Raw genomic sequence first — 13,985 nt, forward strand, 5'->3', positions numbered from 1 at the left:
GCAAAGGACCACTGTTTTCTCCGCTGCTTGGGCCTACGGGCATACCTGACCACTTATGGTAAGGATCTTCCATCTTTTAGTTCTTTCCCATCTGCCTCTGGTGGGTGGAGGGCAGTGGAGGCATGGCGTCAATTCTTCCCATTCCGTGTATCTCGCATCACTCTTCATGTACTCATGGCCAAGACCATACACTGAATATTTAATGTGGCAGATAACAGCTAGAGAGTCATTAGCTTCCCCGCCCTTCCGCTGTCCTCTCATTGGGAAAGAAAGAGCTGTTTTGTGCTGCTTCTCTCGGGTCAGGTACCAGCTTCTGTGTCCCAGGTGCCTGGCCTTCTCTTAGATGCCTTTGCCTGGTCAGTCCAGGCCTCTGCAGGAGAAGGACTCATCCCACTTGAAGAGGGAGCGCTCTTTGTGGGTTGTAGGAAGGAGAGAGGGGAGGTGGTGGAGGCCTGAGTCTGGCTGGTCGGAAGGAGTGGGGATGTGGAACGGTGAAGGCCTGTTTCAGCCGGTCGGCACTCCATTGAACAATGCCATGTCTTCCACGAGGGCAGGCTACCTGGAGGCTTGAGAAGAGGGTGCTGACAGCCAGGGCCCCACAGCCAAGACAAGTGCCACTGAGACCCCGTCTAGCGTGCGGGGCGGGGGGGGGGGGGACGGGGGGACAAGCTGGCCGTTCCCTCCTTGGCAGCATTATAACCAGTATAGCCCGGGCTTAAGGAGCAAGCAAAGCTCACTGCAGAGGGAAACAGCGGGAGGTGACACAGCTGAGCATCAGCTCCAAACAGAAAGGACTGTTTAGGACATCTGCACCCTAGAGGGTTTCCCCTAGAGCTGGAATGGATGACGTTCTTAAAGGCCAACCTACAGTGATTTAGAATCACTTAGGAGATACATGTCTAAGTGTGCTTGTGAGGATGTTTCTACAGAGGACTGAGACAGGAGACCTACCACCCAGTGTGGCACCTTCCGCTGAGTGACTGAGGGAAAGGCACTGTCCCCTGCCTGTCTCTACCTCCTCCCCAGCAGGAACGTCTATTACCACTGCTGCCCTCTTCCACTGGCCTACCAGCATGGACTGAAGACCAGCGGCTCTCCAAGAAACCCCAAGCCTTCAGCACCAGACAAGGCCTTCTGAGGCAGCCAGCTTCATGGACCGAGCGTCTCCTGGGTTCTCAGGCTCTCCAGCATGCAGGCAGCCATTGTTGGACACCCAGCCCCTATGTATTGCTTCTATTCTTTTAGAGAACCCTGCGTAATGTCCTTGGGAACGATGTTGTCGAGATAGCATAGTTTCTGTCAGGCCCCTCATGCAATCTGCATGGTTGTTAACTGTTCCATTCTCCTAATCCGGTCAGCCCAGGTTCCTTCCTTAGCATATCATATTATTGCACTGTGACTCTGGATGTCACCAGTTTCTCCACTGATACTCTCTCTAGACCGGGGTCCACGCCTGACACCATCTTGCATCTAGCTGCCACGTCTTCTCTGAACAATGGTATAACTAGGCCTTCCTTCCTTTTTATGTCTGTAATCTTGACTGATCCTGGCCAGTGATCTCGTAGAATGCCTCCTACCTTGGGTTTGTCAAGACTTTTCTCACCGTTAGGGAGGGCCACTCTAGGGCAAACAGCCTCCTCATCAGAAGGCACAGCAGCCCACACCACATCATCCGTGTGTCAGCCTCATCTTTGGTTAAGGGATGTCTGCCCAGTTTCCCTAGGGTAAAGGATTATTTTTCCCTTTCTGTCTTCTAGTAAGCCACCCCAGTCCTTTGAACTTTGCAATAGGAAAATAATGCTGCTTGAGGCTGAGCTTGAGGAAGCGACAGCGCCTGTGACGGGGTGCCCGAGTGAAGGTTTTCTTGAAGCCCGTCACAAGAGCGAAAGCAGTGGCTCTAATGGTAGGAATTTCAGGACGGGTGACAGTTGGGTGTGGGCGTGAGCTGGTGTGACACACGCAAGCAGCCTTTCCATCCCACTACTCAGGCAGTGCCCTGCTCCTCCTATATATAGGGTGAGACCACAGAATATACTGTTTATAAAATCTTGGTACAGATTTGAAAAGTTAGCACTCCCACACACAAAGGAGGAACCATCCTACCATTTATTTTCTAATTCAGGGTGTGAGTGCGGATTTAGAAGGAGGGGCTGGTGATTATTTACCCAGGATATCCTGGTAAATATCTGAGCATCCATGGTTGGGATGTAAGCAAAGGGAAATAGGATTCCTTTTCTATTCCAGATGCAATGAGAGGATCACTCCACTTCAAAAGCAAGACCCTTCCTACACCCCCAGCTACAGAAGGGGAGATATGAAAACACCATCACATGTCCTCCTTGGAGGTCATGACCCCAACAGGAAAAGGTACTACTGTTCCCAGTGGTTGCTTTTATTCCCCAGTTGCTTCTGATGACCCCAGGTCACGGATTTCTGGGCTAAATGCTTCACAAAGCAAGCACTTCTGTGGTGGAACCAAGACCCTATGCGTGCTTCAGAGCATGTGAAATGACAGTTGAGAAGGTGGTGGAGCATGGCAGAAGTTGTTTATTGGACTTCTAACTTGTGGAAAGCAATGGATTTAGCAACAGATCTGGAGAAACAAAGCATGGTAATGTTTATTCAAGCTCTGCTGTCAAAACTGAAGTTCAGTTTCATAACCATCTCATGTCCCCTCACTATGGACTGGGATAGGGGAGGTCTTCAGAACGTTAGCATCAAGCAGAAAGTTGATAGACACGATGAGATTTCAGATGGGTCGCCAGGTGGGTGTTCTGAGGTTGGGAAGCCCAGCTGAACTTCTAAGACCAAAGCTGTCTAAAGATCAGGATGAAACTCAGCCCCTGCCCACCTCCACCTGGCTCATTGCAGAGATTTTCTTTTTAGTGTGTGTGCATGCATGAGTGTGCTAGAGGTCAACGTTGGATGTTATTCCTCAAGTCATCTACCTCATTTTTAAAATTTATTTATTGTGTGTGTATGTGTGCATGTGCGTGTGTGAGAGAGAGGGTGGGTATACAGGACCAGCATGCACACGTGAAGAGCAGCTTGTGGCAATTGATTCTCTTCTGTCAGGTGGGTCTCAGGGATAAAACTCAAGTCATCAGGCTGGGTAGCAGGCACCTTTCCCTGTGAACCATCATTTGGCGCTGCCTTGTTTATAAAAGACAGGGTCTCTCACTGGGAGAAACCTGGAGTTCACCAACTGGGCTAGGCTGGCTGCCAGGGAGACCCAGGGATCCCCCTGCCTCCGCCCCACCAGTGCTGGGATTACAGATCCGTGTACTTCTTACATGGATTCTAGAATCAACTCAGGCCCATATGCTTTCATGGCAAGCACTTGGTCCCCAGTCCCACAACATCTTTTCTTTAGTGCCTCTGGTGGATGTCCACTTGGTCCCCAGTCCCACAATATCTTTTCTTTAGTGCCTCTGGTGGATGTCCAGCTGCTTGGCAAAGGATGAGCAGAAACTGCTGCCTTTGCTCCCACAGACGCCGGTGTAAATGGAGCTGAGCCCGGAAGGGGGAGCGCAGCCCAGCCAGGAGAGAGCAAGGCAATTCAAGCCAGCAGCTGGAGTCACAAGGTGACAGAGGGAGTCCCAGGCAAAGAGGGTACAGGCAGAAAGATCCCCTGTGAGGGAGGCCGCAGCTAAGAGACCCAACCAATTTCCTTCAAAATAACTGTGGATTTTCCTTCTCTTAAAGGAACGTGGCACGGGAATGCCAAACTTCATCTGGAAAAATGCAGAAGGCAGCACAGCAAAGAGAGGTTTGGAGAGGGGGTGGGGAGGAAGGAGCTTTGGTAGGAAGGGAGATTGAAGAGCGGCTGGAAATGCTGCAGGCATAGCATTAGTACACAGAGAGAACTCAAGAATTAACCCAGACAACTGCGGACATTGAAGCACTAAATACGGGAACCCACGAGGGAAGAGACATGATTTATTCAAAAAGTGATGCAGGGGAAATGGTTATTTGTAAAAGGTCAAAATTATAGCCACCTCTGAAATAGTCAAATGCATTACGGATGGATTGGCATACAAGCAAACAAAAGCTTTTTAAAATCAGGAGAAAACCCCAACTTTGGATACTTTCTAAGTACCACATCAGTCGAATAAATGAAGAGAAAGAAAGGGATTTATGGTCCCCAGCGACATTAAACAATGGTAACTGAAGTCACATGCTGACAGAAAGATTTCGACACTGCAAGGAAGGGCCACTGTCCTTATTTTACAAGAAAACCTTACAAAATATTAAGAAAAGGGGCAGCCGGGCGGTGGTGGCGCACGCCTTTAATCCCAGCACTCGGGAGGCAGAGCCAGGCAGATTTCTGTGAGTTCGAGGCCAGCCTGGTCTCCAAAGTGAGTCCCAGGAAAGGCGCAAAGCTACACAGAGAAACCCTGTCTCGAAAAACCAAAAAAAAAAAAAAAAAAAGAAAAGGGGCAATACAAACACAGGCAATGGACATGAGCACAAAGGCAAACACCCAATGAACACAGATCATACTCGACCTCATAGCTAAAGAAAGCACATACTGTAAGTATCCAGAGTGCATGTCCCCACCTACCAGAGTGGCGAAGATTTTTAAAAAGAGGCTTTGGCAAAATGTAACATGAATATTGAAAAAAATATTTATCATCTTTGATCTCAGATTCTACCTTCAGAAATCTCTCTAATGGGTAGAAATTTGAAAGTGACCTGGCTTTAAAAGGAATGCTTTTCCCACAGGCTAGAGCTATCAGGGTAGAACGCCGCCCTAGCACACCAGAGGACCTGGGTTTGAATATCCAGCAGCTCCTAAAATGGGATGTTGGCACACAGGCCTATCATCTCAGTGGGAGAATCAGGAGTTCAAGGTCATCCTGACCTATGAGCTACTAGCTCACTTGGGCTATATGAGACTCTGAAACCCACTGTCACAACACAAAACTTAGATCTTTGCTCCAAATAATCAAGAGCTACAGAATTCTAGTGGATGCCTTCTCCTTTCACACTGTTCAGCAATATTGTGATGAGGAGCTTGCCATTAGCCCATGGAGTCACTAGTTCTGAGACAACAGGCAAGTGTGTTGCTTAGCTTCTCTGAATCTCCATTTCTTCATCTCCAAAACATGGCGTCATTCTAGGTGATACATAGTGGCCTGTAACACTTGATGAAAGAATGTCAGAGTTTTTGTCTTCATGTCTTCATCGTTCCATGATGGCCTCTCAGGAGGTCGGGGCTGGCTGAGGAAAATGATGAGGTCACCACGCTCAGTGTTCCTGTGGGAAGAGCACAGAGGCAGGTCAAACACGATCTTGGATCCCTGGATCCAGCACTGACCAGCCTAGACCCAAGTCTGATGCACCAAAGCAGAATACACACTGACCTCAAATGCTTGCGACTGTCCTAAGGGAAACCTCAAAATCATCGCTCCCCCGCAGCCTCAAAGACACCCTGCATCTGTCTCCTGCTTGAGGGGTTCACTATTGTCTTGTGCCAATAGCACGTCACCTCTGATCCATAGAGGAGACACAGCCTCCCTGGTTGATTCTGGGTGAAGTGACTTGGAGCTCTCCTCTAGATGCCCACTAAAAACTCTGAATGGGATGTCTACCACTGGATACTAAGACAGGCTGCCATGTGCCAGGAATAAGAGGAATTTCTGACATATTGTATATGGCCTGGACTTGGCTCTACTGAAGAGAAAGGGGAGCTGACCCAGAGCAAATTAGAGACAGATGTGGGGCACACTCCCAGGCCCCAGAGACCACAGCCTGGGGACTACAAAGTCCCACTCACCAGATCTGTGTGTTCCAGGGCTTCTGTCCTTATGGTCCCTTCCATCTCTTATCTCCATGTCCCTCAAGCTGACTCTGCTTGACCCTCCGTCAGCCTGACCAGAAATGCAAAGTTTTCCCTATTTCCACCAAGAATTCACTCCTCCTAAGCTCTGTGTGGGTTTGTTGTCTTAGGACAGGGGTTCCACTGGGGCAGTTTTGTCCCTTGGGGGATATTTGGTGATATCTGAAGGTTTTCAGTTACCACAGTTGGTGTGGTGTGCTGCTGGCGTTTAGTGGGTAGAGTCCAGGAGGAGTCATGTGCCTGCGCTGAAGTTGTGAAGGTCGTGAACTTGGCTGACAGCAGAGTAGTGTGTGGGTTTCCGCCATCTGAGACTTTCCCTTCCCCATTTCCTCACTTCGTCTCACTCTTCTATGATTCAGGAAGAAAACAAATTCCTCTCCCTGTGCCATGGCCTACAGATAAGTGTGTGTCTTTAGTAATAAGAACATGATGGGGGAGATTTTACCCTGTAGCTGGTCAAATTATTTCTTGAAATACTGTGGACTCCCTAAGAGGACATCTGATAAGTATGTCTGTCTTCCAGTATTACTAAAACATAAAGGAACACAAAAGAGCTTTATTAGGTCTAACATTAGTTTGTTTTCTTTCACAATCACAAAAACACCTGACACTGGGTAATACATGAAGACAAGCTCACTTAACACACAGTTCTGGAGGTGCCCAGGCTCTGGTGAGGTTCTCTTGGCTACATCTCAGTGTGGTGATTAGCAGTGGGAGCCTATGTAAGAAGCTAGAGGAATTCATACCAACTTGCTCTTGGGAGAAGTAGCTGAGGTTTTGAGATGGCAGCATTCCCAATGACATACTCACCGTTTTACTAGACCCCACCTCTTCAAGGGTCTGTCACCTCTCAGAATCACAGCAGAAACCCAGCTTTTAGTACTGAAACTTTCTAGGACAATCTCAAATCATGTCCAGACCACAGACCAGAGCTAGAGAGGTACGAGCATGTGGAGCAGCAAGCGGGGAGGGAATGGGGAGTACGGAAAGCGGTGAGATTCCTCCAGCACTACCACATGTGGGGGACAGTCATTCCCAGTTCCAACATCTAGGGTGGAGAGTTGGAGGGCAGAGCCACACACGTGGCAAGGGAGCTTGCTCAGAGGACAGTTGCTCCAGACAAAGTGTGTTTGCTGCTGTCAACATGACCAGACTCTCCTGCGCAAAGGCCCGAGGTTCGGATAACCCCTTCTCTTCTCCATCTCCCACCGCTGCCACTTGACTCTCTACGGAAGCTGGTGAGCCTCTGACCCGGCAGAGCAAATTTTACTTGCATACAAGCTCTTTAAACAGATGGCATATCACTTAGAAAGAGACTTCAGCTCCCCATTGTGGAAAGAAAACATTTTATCCATCTCTGGAACTTTCAGTGCAGACAGGATGCATTGGGCATGAAAGACCTCTTTCCTCTAAAAGACAACTGGACGTTGCTCAAAAGACACAAAGTTATAGCCAGATGAGAAGATTAAGTGTGAAAGTGCTGTTGTGTCTCTCTGTGATAATAGGTCGTCCTCTGAAAAAGCATTAAGAGAATGGAGGGTCCACGCTCCTAGCCACAAAATGATGATTATGGGAGGCAATGCATGTGTTAATTAGGTAGGTGTAACCATTCTTCAAAGCATGCACACCTCAAAACATCATGTAAATAAATACACACAATTTTATGTATCAATTAAAAATTAATTGGAAAAAATCAAGATGGGGTTTATTCTAGTTTCTTTTGTTGTTATTATAGGGTGATAAAAATATCCTACAAAAACAAGTGGGGGCATTTATTTTGGCTTTAAGTAAATGAAAGGATTTATCATAGTCCCAGGTTACAGCTGGTGACAACAGAGGCGTCCAGATAGTAGGAACTTAAGGCAGTGGTCCAGTCACAGCCACAGTCAAGAGCCAAGAGTACTAAACACAGGTGTGGCCGCTTACTTGTGCTCAGCTTACTTCTCCATCCTTACACAATTCAGGACCCCTCCTAAAGAACAGTGCTGCCCACAGTGGCCTGGGTCTTCCCATATCACTAAATTTAATGACAGTCCCCCAGAGACCTACCTGATGCAGACAGTCCTTCACGGAGATTCTCTTCCCAGCGACTCTAGAGTGTGTTCTGTTGACAGTTAAAGCTAACCATCACCATGTCTGTCCGAGGAACTGAGCAAACTGTTCCCCTGTGAAGGAAACTCAGGACACGGATGGTGTCAGTGAGATCTAAGAGGACATGGCAGCCAGAGAAGCAGTCCAGGCATCCTTGAAAAAATGAAAGCTGTGACTGCCTAACTCCAAGCCCCAGGGGGCAGATTTTCACTATGGGGAGGCAGGAAGGAAGTTAAGAAATTCTCTCAGAAACAAAAGGAAGATTAAAAAGAGATGATGAGTCTGGTTTGATAATAAGACATATTAATTTAAAAAGAGAATCAGAATCGAGGGTGAAAGAGAGGCAGAGGGTTTTCTACATATTTGTTTGTTTTGTTTTTCCTCCAGGGAATGGTCAGGGCCTTCCTAGGAAGGGTGCCTTCAGGCACTACCAGGAAGTTGGTCTGTCCTAGGAACGGACAGAAGTAAGCCTTACTAAAGTCGGACTGCGCAGGGGACTTTGGTAGGACTCTTCCACGCGCCACAGCTAGGCTTAGAGAGAGCCTGGGCAGACACGGGGAAACATGAGAGCTCTTGGGGCTTCAGGAAGACAAGAAGGTCTGAAAGCATCGCCATGAGCATCGCAGTCCACACAGCAAACTGAAAAACTGCTTGTGTCAGGGGGATGTGTGTTTCCATGTCTAGACAGCCTTCTCTACTGGGGTAGATGTTCAGAAAGTGAGCTCCGAGCAAAGGGGTTGGTGAAAATCTTCTAACAAGCAGGCCTGAGAAAATGACACTGGCCTTGTCTAAGCCTGCAGGCAGGACACACGCTCCTCTGCGGCGGGGCTCATACTGGGCTGGAGTGAGGACGCTCACTACTATCCTCAGACTCTGCTGACGCTGCCCTTGTTCCCACTCTGTCTTAAGGACAGTCTTCACACGGAGGCTATGGCAGCGTCTGTCTGCCTGTTCCTGCTGTGTGCCACCTGGGCGTGTGGTCTCACACCTGTCCCCTGTCTGCTTGCTCCAAAGTGCAGTGTTTAACTCTTTGGAGTGGGCACAGACTGCATGATCAGGACATGAATACTACTTATTTGGAAGGCAGAATCCATCTTGATTGGAATATGAAATGAAAACTTATTCCTGGGTAGTACACACCAGGACTCTGTGATACTTCTCACGTAACACCTCACTGTCTGCGACAGTTCTGGGGTCCCCTACTGTGTGACCCACTTCATGCACAATGCTGGCTCAGGACAGAAAACCAACACCCCAGCCCCACAGAACCATTCCCAGTGGGAAGAAGGCGACCCCTGATCAGGAGAGTTAACAAATCCCAATGCCAGAGCCAGCTGCGAGGGCTTAAGGAGGAGCCTGTGGGGTATTACAGATGCTGGACAGCCCACTCCATCCCTTCTGCTTTTGCAGACCCAAAGAAATCCTGTAGCTTTGAAGTTCTGAGCAGGAAATGAGGACATGGAAGATCAGATAACCCTGAGATGTCTTCAGAGGGAAAAAAAATCCACGGAGTAGATGATAAAATGGGGCAGCAGCGCTTTTATATTTAGCTGTTTATTATATGCAGTGTTTATATATCTTTTATCAGGTACTTATTTTATTTTACTATATTTTAAGCTAGTCAAGAACGTAAAACAAACATCTGAGGGCTGCTGGCTCAAGAGCTGAGCGGTCCAAGACTCAGAGTTCACATCTCTAGGATGCTTTGAGTCACCAAAACTTACTGGGAACCCAGTGGCAGTTAGGACCTGGGAAGCAGACCGCTGAGGACAGAGAAGGGTCCAGGCCTAGGGCTTCCGGACTCAGGAGCAAGCCTCCTGTTGTGCTTTTGATTTGAATGCCCATAGCCTGTCTTCCCGTGAGATTATGGTGGAGAGATTACCACATTCATTGACCTCAGTAAATTCTACCCCTACACCCTTAGTCACTTCCCATGGTGATTCTGGGTCCAGCAGTTGACTTTCTTGGGCCAATCAAATGCCATCAAACATGATATGAGGAGCTTGAAAAGTGCTTGTGTATTGAGGCTGGCCTTTTCAGAACACTGCCTCCCTGTGAGGAATCACCTGACCCAGTTGTTGACAGCTGACACCAACCTGCTGCTGTGTTAGCCCCAGAAGAAACGCCAGATCCATGAGTTCAGGAGCATGAGCCACAGAAGAAACACTAACCCAGCCCTGCCTGAACACAGAATCCTGAACAAGAGTAACAGTGGGGTTTATTAAGCAGTGATAGCCAGCTGGCCAGCTGTCCAACGCTTCTTGTCACCTTTACACCTAGCACCTCGCCCTGCGTGTAATATGTGACCAATAAATAGTCTCTCTATAGCTTCTGTTTAAGGAGACACATAAAGGAGAATGAAAAATAGTCTGGAATGGTTAGATCTGGACCTCACGCTGTGGCTCAGGCTAAGCATTTAATCTCTCAGTGACTCTAGTTTATTTCTGGATTGGAGATTTCATGCCATGAAGTCTAGGTGAGAACAGTTGCTGTAGATGGATTTCATTCTTCTCTAACTGCATTGTGAGCAGAAAGATGTCATCAACATTCAAAAGGGAGACATTTAACCCAGTCTCCAATTTCACTTCTCTCCCCTGTCCGATGAGTTCAAGGCTTTGGGGAGAAGCCTGGGCATCGGCTGGACCAAATGGTGGACATTTCAGCAGTCCCCTGCCTCCTGAGCTGACTTTTCCCTTCCCAGGAACCATTCTTCCCAACCGACACAACCCGAACGCACCCCAGGGGCTATTCACAAACCTGCGAATATTTTCCTCATGGAGTGAAAAGAGGAAAAGAGAACTTCATGGAGTGAACTGCATCAGAACTTCTTGGGAATTTTAAGATATTTGTCTTTGACTCAAAGAATAGCTTGTCTATTGGCCCCGGGTTTACAGGTTATGGCCAATTATGTAAATAGTTTGTGAATGATTTTATGGCTGATAAATATAATTAAAAAGTGGAACAAATAGACTGTGTGCTAACTACAGCCTTTTTCTCAGAATGATTTATTCAGTGAGTCATATTGTTCTTATCTCTCCTCCAGGGAGAGGGCATCCTGGCTGCCTTTCAGTTGCCAGGTTCTCTGAAACAGCATTGCCCTCTCTGCACCGGAGGAGCACGTGTGTGCAGAGCTGCCTTGACCTCGGAGGAAGGTTAGCCCTTTCCTTCCTTCTGCAGCCTCTCCCACAAAGGGGGAAGCAGCACTTGTCTCGGGCAATTGATTTTGCAGGTACTGCTTCTAAAAATCCTTCATCAGCCACTACTCCATCAAGGTCAAAGCCCTGGGGACAGGTTTCCGCTGAGTGGCATCCCAGATGCTGTGCCTTTCCTTTAGGGCTTCCCAAGGCTGCCATCTGGGTACATGCCCTTGGATAGCCTGAGGCTTTTGGAGCACGTGGGACTTTGTCATGAATGGATGTCAAAGACATGACCTTACAGGATCTCCATGTGAAATTCTCTCATGGATTCATCCCTGTTACACATAACCCCCAACCATCATCAGCAATCAGTCAATCAAAAATCAACCATGAGGGCCTGTTAGAAATGGTCCAGTGAGGTAGCAAAGAAGCATCACATGGAGTCTCTGGTCAAGCACATGAATGATTTACATATTAAACAAAATAAAGTTGAATCAACAAAGATAGGAGGAAAGGACTCAAAGTGAATGCTGATAGAAGCAAATCAGCTCAAATGTATTTCAGGATAGAGTGGGTGCATTCAGGGTGGTTTGGCTGCAGACCCAAATGTATTTCAAAGAGAAATAACCATGAGGCATGATGTGGGGTGGAGAGGTGGAACTAAACCAAGTCATTGTTGAATGTATTACCGTGAGTGTAGACACTCAGTTGGTAGAGAGCAGCAGAAGCTGCAAACAGACTTGGAGCCCCGGTTAATACATATCTGTAGTAACTAGGAGACCGTGGCTGCTGTGGAACTAAGCAAATGAATCAGGGTTTTGAAGCCAGAACCTTCCCATCACAGAAAATGAGATATGCACATAGAGGAGGGGAAAGCCAAGACAACTCTTCCCGAGTCCAGACTGCCATTCGAGATGTCAGGAAAGTTCGTGACTTCTGCCCTGACCCCCCTCAAAAGTTTCCATCCTTTCCTTTCTGGCGGGCTTTTGCATCTCAGCCCGCCTCACTACAGTATTAGGTAAAGCCCTCAATATCCCTTCTGTGCATGAAAACTCCCCAGGGGCAGGCCTGGGGAAATGGCTCTGCAGGTTAAGATATTGCCACCAAGCCCAAGGACCTGAGTTTGCTGCCTGAAATCCACAAGGAGGAAGAAGAGAACCAACTCTTATAAGCTATCTTCTGACCTCCACTTTCATACTGTAGCATGTGCCCCCCTCCATATACATGCAGTAAATTAATTTTAACAAACAGTCCTTGGCTGGGGAGATAGCTGAATTGATAATTTAGTGTACAAGCATGAAGACCGGTCTCGGATCTCCAGCACCTACATTAAAAACCAGGTGTAGTGGCACACACTTGCAACCGCAGAGCTGGAGAGGTAAAGACCAGAGGACCCTTGGGGAACTTCTAGCCAGCCAGTCAAGCTCGATCAGTGAGCTCCAGGTTCAGTGAGAGAGCCTGTCTGAAAAAAGCATGAGTGGTTGAAGAAGGTGCCCTGATGCAGATCTCTGGCTTACACGTTTGTGTGTGAAATCCTTCACACATATATGCACACAAACACATGTAAACACCACCACCACCACCACCCCACACATCAACAAAATGAAACAAAAACACACTACCTTTCCCCCATGTCTTCTATCTTATCTTCCCTAGGCTGTGCTATTTGCTTCTCTCTAAACTTCAGTGGTGAGAAGTGGGGTAGAGCAGGTACATGGAGGAAGGAAGGTCTCTAGGTAGCACCAAGGTGGAACTTGGAGAATAGTGGTCTGCAGGGATGGGGGTCAAATTGTGCTATGAGAGTTTATCAGAAGGACCAAGACAGACAAATCAAACAAGCCACCCACTAGATCTGAAGTTGAACTCTTATTTCCATGACTTGTTGGCTAATGACCATGAGGAAGCCATCTTTTCAGGACCTTTTTATAAACAAAAGGACAGAATGATAGAACCGAGAGTTCTCCTGTCTTACAGGCAGACTCTCTAAGATATATTGTGGGTTATCTTTGTAGATGTCTGAGCAAAGAAGAGCTGTGTGAGAAGTGTGTGTGTGTGTGTGTGTGTGTGTGTGTGAGAGAGAGAGAGAGAGAGAGAGAGAGAGAGAGACAGAGACAGAGACAGAGACAGAGACAGAGACAGAGAGACAGAGAGAGAGGTACACTGTGGAGGTCAGAATAGGACCTTGTGTGTCTTCCTCTGTTGCTCTTCGCCTCTTTGCCTTGACATGGGATCTCTCACTGAACTGGGTGCTGAAGCTCTCACTCTCTCGACTTGGCTGACTGGAGAGGAAGCTATCAGGCTCCATCTCTGCCCAGCCATTGCTGGGGTTACAGGCGTATATGGCCATGCTTGGTTTTTAATGTGTGATCTGGGCATACAAGCTCAGATCTTCACGCTTGCAGGGTAATCAGTCTTACCCAGTGGACTATCTCTCTTAGCCCAGTGAGTGTTTTATAAAGAGGACTTTAACATGAAGGTAGGTGGAAATCAGAAAAGAGGGTAGAAAGATGAGCTGATGGGCAGGTCTGGTCACTATATCTCAACTTCAATATTGACTTCTCAGAGATTTATGTCAAAGTGTCAGGAACGAAGGAAGTCACAAACCTCTCCACCTCTCTATGACAATTACATCTTGAGGTCAAATTAATTTCCAATCTTATTGAGTAATCAAAAACCACAACACCAATATCAGTACTAAAAATACCACACCAGTGACATAAACACACTGAATTCTTCTTTTTCATGTTCTTTCATGAGAGCAGTTAAATCATGAGTCACTAAGAGAATCCCTGTAGCCATGTTCTGCAAAATGTTCAGCACTGCTTACAAAAGTATTAGGTCACACAGGGAGCTTCCGGGTGTCTTCTCTCTCTCTCATGAAAACTAGCTGCCTGTAAGGTTAAGAACACTGACAT

At 47.5% G+C, this 13,985-nt stretch overlaps 1 long non-coding RNA gene across 8 annotated transcripts in view; it reads right to left on the reverse strand.

Moving 5' to 3' along the window:
• Positions 1-2,527: 2,527 nt before the first annotated feature.
• The window catches only part of LOC128124479 (uncharacterized), a 53,629-nt gene continuing 42,171 nt past the window's right edge, over positions 2,528-13,985 (reverse strand). For 4 of the 8 annotated variants that reach the window (XR_008222888.1, XR_008222893.1, XR_008222889.1 and 1 more), the window contains 2 exons: positions 7,892-8,086; positions 2,528-5,259 (listed from right to left, as the gene is read on the reverse strand). This is a non-coding gene — a long non-coding RNA (uncharacterized LOC128124479). Of the gene's footprint in view, positions 5,260-6,287; positions 6,371-7,891; positions 8,087-13,985 lie in introns of all 8 variants that reach the window. The other 4 variants (XR_008222890.1, XR_008222892.1, XR_008222891.1 and 1 more) reach the window with 4 other exon arrangements.

This window comes from Peromyscus californicus, unplaced genomic scaffold (assembly GCF_007827085.1).
Source record: "Peromyscus californicus insignis strain IS unplaced genomic scaffold, ASM782708v3 Scaffold_4__1_contigs__length_199733344, whole genome shotgun sequence".
Lineage (NCBI taxonomy): Eukaryota > Metazoa > Chordata > Mammalia > Rodentia > Cricetidae > Peromyscus > Peromyscus californicus.